This window comes from Vicugna pacos, chromosome 6 (genome assembly GCF_048564905.1).
Source record: "Vicugna pacos chromosome 6, VicPac4, whole genome shotgun sequence".
Lineage (NCBI taxonomy): Eukaryota > Metazoa > Chordata > Mammalia > Artiodactyla > Camelidae > Vicugna > Vicugna pacos.
This window is the reverse complement of record NC_132992.1, coordinates 83,375,222-83,381,221: the sequence shown is the minus strand read 5'-3', so window position 1 is coordinate 83,381,221 and position 6,000 is coordinate 83,375,222.

The following is a 6,000-nucleotide window of genomic DNA, read 5'->3' as shown; positions in this document are numbered from 1 at the left end:
GTTTCACTCATAGATTCTTTCCCCTGTTCGATTGCTCCGGCTACAACTTCCACTACTATGTTGACTAGAAGTGGCTTAGTGGGCATTCTTGTCTCGTTCCTGAGTTTAGAGGAAAAGCATTTAGTCTTCACCACTGAGTAGGAGCCTACCTGAGGGTTTTTAATATTTGGCCTTTATTGTGTTGAGGTAGTTTCCTTCTATTCCAAGTTTGCTGAGTGTTTTTATTTTATCATGAAAGGGTGTTGAATTTTGTCAGATTCTTTTTTTGCATCAGTTGAGGTGATCATGTGTTTTCCCCTCTTCATTCTGTCAGTGTGATGTAGTACATTGATTGATTTTCATATGTTGAGTCATCTTTGCATTCCAGGAATAATTCTCACTTGGTCATAGTATATAACCCTTTCAGTATGTTGTTGAATTCAGTTTGGTAGGTTTTTTTTTTTTTTGAGGGTTTTCACATTAATGTTCATAAGGGATATTAGCCTTTCTTTTCTTGTCATGTTCTTGTCTGGCTTTGGTATCAGGGTAATGCAGCCTCATAGAATGTAGAAAGTGTTTCCCCTTCTTCATTTTTTGGGAAGAGTTTGAGAGGAATTGGCATTATTTTAAAAGTTTAGTAGAATCCATCAGTGGAGCCATCTGGTCCAGGGTTTTTCTTTGTTGGGAGGTTTTTGACTACGGATTCAGTCTCTTTAAAGGTCTATTCAGATTTCCTATTTCTTTGTGATTCAGTCTTGGTAGATTGTCTGTTTCTAGGCATTTATACATTTCACCCAGGTTATCCAATGTGTCGGTATACAAGTGCTCATAGTATTCTCTTATAATCTTATTTCTGTAAAATCAGTAGTAATGTCACCAATTTTATTTTTATTTTGGTTATTTGAGTCTTCTCTTATTTTTTCTTAGTCAGTCTAGCTAAACATTTGTCAAGTTTGTTGATTGTTTGAAAGAACCATTTCTTGGTTTTGTTTATTGTTTCTGTTGTTGTATTATCTATTTTATTTACCTCTACTTTATTATTTCCTTCTTTCTGATAACTTTGGGTTTGCTTTGTCCATTTTCTAATTCCTTAAGGTGTAAAGTCAGGTTATGGATTGGAGATCTTTCTTCTTTTTAATGTAATTATTTACAGCTATACATTTTCCTCTTAGCACTGCTTCTGCTGCATTCCATAGGTTTTGGTATGTTGTGATTTTATTTTCATTTTTCTCAAGATATTTTCTGATTTCCCTTATGATTTCTTCTCTGACTTACTGGTTGTAGAAGAGTTATTTAATTTCCACATATGTGTAAATTTTCCAGTTTTCCTTCTGCTATTGATTTCTAGTTTTATTCCATGTGATTAGAAAAGATAATCCATGTGATTTCAGTCTTTCTAATTAAGACTTGTTTTGCGGCCTAACATCTGGTGTATCCTGGAGACGGTTCCATGTGCACTGGAGAAAAATATGTGTTCTGCTGCTGTTTTGTGGAGTGTTCTGTATAAATCTGTTAGCTTAACCCATTTTGTATCTAATTTAGCAGTCTTATTCCAGCATTCTTTCTTTCACTGTGTGCATATATGCATATGTATTATGTATCTCCTATTGCCTTTTGAACCAAGTTTGTCATCTCTTGTTTTTTGTTTGGTCATTGAGTCAAAGAAATCTTCTATTAAAAAAAGAAATCTATTTTTTCTCACTATGTATTTGCATGAGAATTAGGATTTTAATTTTTTGAAAATTATGTTTTGACACACAGATCCAACAACGAAGAGCATGTTGTTTGGCCTCCCTGCAGGAGACCAGGGATGGACAGTCTGAATCGCCTGCTCACGCTCTTCTCTCGAGGCCAAATGAGGACAAAAAAACCACCTCTCTCCTGAGCCAGGCTAAAAACTTCAAAACAAATCTTATGAAATATAGCTCAGGGAAAATAAAAAATACATAGAAACACAGAATTTATATAGTAAGTTATCCAGCATAAATTTAGTACTTTATGCAAATCTCTCTTGTACCAACTATGGAAGCTACTAAATAATTCTCATGACCAGGCATCAGCCCAGACCAATTTCTGGAGACAGGAATGGGGCATCATATACTTTCTAAGCTTTCAAAGAATTTGAATGCACGGTGAGAGGAGAGGATGTCCGGTGGAAGGAGAAAGACTGGAGTTGCAAATACAGACGGTAGCTTCCACAATTTGGCTGAATGAGGGAGGGGAGAGGAGCCCTCTCCTCAGGGCTTTCTCTCTGATTTAGTCAGAGTCCACTGGGAGATGGAAACCACACTGGCAGTTTGAACAGGGAAAATTTAACAGAAAGAATGGTTACCTGGTGAAGGACGTTAACTACTCAGAGGGGGAAGAAGGACTCTAGGGTACAGACACAGCAACCGCAGAGAGCAGCCACCACCCACCCGTGGAGCAGAGGGAGAGTGGCTGAGGGGACCTTAGACACTTAGAGGAGCGCTCACCCCTCCCAGAGCTGAGACCCAGACCCCTGAGAGTGCGCCGTCCAGTGCATTTTCCCTGAAGCCCAGCCACACTGGCTGCACAAAGCGATGCTGTAATTTACAATCTCAATTGTCCACGAATCCTTCTTACCAAATCTGAGGCAGGTCCTGCATCCTCTTCAAGGCTATGCCCTGTCTTCCCTCCATCGCAGCCCACACAGGAGTGGTTCTCAAATGTCAGTATTTTGAAGGACTGATTTTTACGTGGAGGGTGGATGCATATTAAAAATGCAGATTCCTTGGCCCCACCCATGGAGGTTCTGATTGAAAAGATCTGGAGAAAGTCCTGAAAATTTACGTTAAAAAAATCTCCCTGAGTGATTATGGTGATTTTGAGGAAGGTGTTCGATATTGGATGCCCCTGCCCTGCCCACTGGCAGGGGATTCTGTAATGACTTCAATTCTGAGGCCAGCAGCTGGGAAGATTAAGCAAAATTCAGTTAGCAAATGCTGTAGGAATTCACAGAAATCTTCTATCTAAGGACAACTGTGGAGTGATACTTTTTCAAAACTCCCTTGAGAACAAACAAAAAATCACCATCTTTGGCATAAATTCAGCCTGCTAAATCATTAACCTTCATCTAATAACTTACAGGGAGCATAGTTTCCAGAGTAGTTATTCTGGTGTCTGGGAAGTTCAAGATGATTAGAAATGCCTCTGAGATGCAGAAGAAATTCATTTCTGGGAGGCGTTGGGATGTGGCAATAGCAATACAGCCTGACAGGGATGCTGGCTGGGCCCTGGGGTGGGGTGTCTTCCCTGTCCTTTATAACTCATGCTCTGGAAAGCATTCTTTATTGCAAAAAACGGTCTGAAAAACTCCTTAAAATACACACTGCAGGGCACTCCCTTCAGAGTTTCTGACTCTTTAAGTCAGGTTTGGGGCCTGAGAATGTGCATTTCCAGGTTCCCAGGTGCTGTTGCCACTGCCAATCTGGGGACCACACTCCCCAGACGGTCCACACCTGCTTAGGACATGAGAACTGAATCGGAATCACAGGTGTCCTGGGCTCAAGTCACAGCCCAGCCGAGCTGCGGCTGGCTGTGCACAAACTCGAGAAAGTCTTGTGTTTGTTTTCTTTTTAGCTTTTTCCTTTGAGATAATTTCAGACTTATAGTCACATTGTAAAAATAGTGCAGAGTTCCTATATATCTTTTATCCAACTTCTCTTCATTTAACGTCTTACATAACCATAGAACAATCATCAAAACTAAGAATTTAACCTTGGTATAATACTATTCTATAGACTATAGGATTTATTGAATGTCCCCCCAGTTTGTCCACTAGTGTCTATTTTATATTCCAGGATCCACTGAATGTATTTTTGTCATTCTTCCTTGGTCTCCTCCAATCTGTGAGTTCATCTGGCTTGTCTGTCACAGGCTTGAGACTTTGGAAGACAACTTGTCAGTGATTTGGTAGAATGCCCCTCAGTTTGGGTCTGTCTAATGCTTTCTCATGATTAGATTGAAATTATTGCAAAGGATGCCTCAGATGCAACTGCATCACTTCAGGTGGCTCACAAGGTGGGTTATGTACCGCTGGTGATGTTAATTCCACTCACCTGATTAATGTGGTGTCTGCCAGAATTCTCCACTGTGAAGTTACTCTTCCTCTTTTCGTAATGACTAAATATTCTGGTGGTTGGTGGAGAGTCTTTGGGACTGCAAATATCCTGGTTCTGCTTAAACTTTTACATCATCAATTTTAGCAACCATCAGTGGGTCTTGTCTTTACTTTGGTGTTCTAATGGTAATTTGCTATTTCCCTAATGTCTTCTACACTTATTAATTAGAATTCTTTTGTTTGGAAGAGTTGTTCCTTCTCTCCCATTGTTTTAAAATGTTAAAGATCTTTTTAAAAAACATTTCTTGAAGAGTACGTTTGCTGGCAATGAATTTGCTAAGTTTTTGCTTGAGAAAGTATTTATTTCTCCTTCCCTTTAGAAAGATTTTTGATGGATATAGAATTCTGGAGTGACAGGATTTCTCTTTCAAATTTCAGCACTTTAAAGATATCATACTATTGTCTTATAGCATGCATGGCTTCTGAGGAGAGATCTGTTATAATTCTTATCTTGTTCCTGTGAATATAATGTTCTTTTTTTCCCAGGTGTCTTCAAGGTTTTTTTTGTCTTTTGTTTTCTGCAATTTGAACATGATATGCCTAGGTGTATGTGGGGTGTGTGTGTGTGTTTATATATAAAACTTGTTAGGTATTCTATGAGCTTCTTGGATCTTGTCAGCTATTATTTCTTCAAATATTTCTTCTGTTCTGTTCTCACTCTTTTCTCCTGGGATTCCAATTACTCATGAGCCAGCCCACCTGATATTGTCCCAAAGCTCTTGGATGTCATGGCCTTTTTTGTTTTTTCCTTCACACTTTCATCCCTTTGTGTTTTACTTTGAGCAGTTTCTATTGGCCCATCTTCAAGTTCATGGATTCTCTTCTTGGTTTTGTCAGCTGGTGGGTGAAGGCAATATTCATCTCTGTTTCTACATTTTTTTTTTATTTCTAGCATTTCTACTTGATTCTGTCTGGTAGTTTCCATCTCCCTACTGAAATTACCCATCTCATCTTGCCTGATGTCCACCTATTCCTCTTGAATCTTTAACATTCTAATAATAGTTACTTTAAGTTCCCTGCCAGATATTTCCAACATCTGTTTCAAATCTGAGTCTGGTTCTGATGATTGCTTTTTCTCTGGGAGATGTTTTCTTTTTTTCCTTGTTTGTCTGCCTCGTACTTTTATTGTTGTTGTTGAAAGCTGGATATCTTGTGTATATTAGTGGAGAATAAGACAGAAGTTTTTTTCACTTTAAAAATTGAACTATAGCTGATTAACATACAATGTTTCAGGTGTACAGCAAGGAAATTTAATTATACATCTATATATAAATCTATTTTTTTCAGCATCTTTTCCATTATAGGTTATTGTAAGATACTGAATATAGTTCCCTGTTTTATACAGTAGGCCCTTTTTGGTTGTCTGTTTTATATACATTAATCCTAAACTCTTAATTAATCCCTCCCCCACTTTTCCCTTTGATAACCATAAGTTTGTTTTCTATGTCTGTGAGACTGTTTCTTAGAGTTTTTATGCCTGGGGATGAGCATGTATTTCCTACTGATAAACGCTTAGTGTGGATGTTTGAATTAATCTAGTAAGGAGTTGGGCTGGAGTTGAGATTCATGGTTGCTGTGGTTACACTCAGGGCACCGCAGGCCTCACATTCCTGGAGCAATGCCTTGTGTTTCGGATGTAACTTGGTTTGCCAGAGCAAGGTCTGTTTGATCTTGAACTTCCAGTCTTCTCCCTGCACCCTTCTCAGAGAGGGTCTCATTTTGGACACTGGATCCTCTTAGCAGGATGCTGCTGATACCTGCTATCTGAAGCTCGTTAGCTTGGTTGGGAGCGTTTCTGTTGCTTGGATTCAGGCTTAGTTTCAGGGAGGCGCTGTGTCCTTGGGCGTCAGGGGGACGCTCTTCTCAGTCCTCCTGCCCGT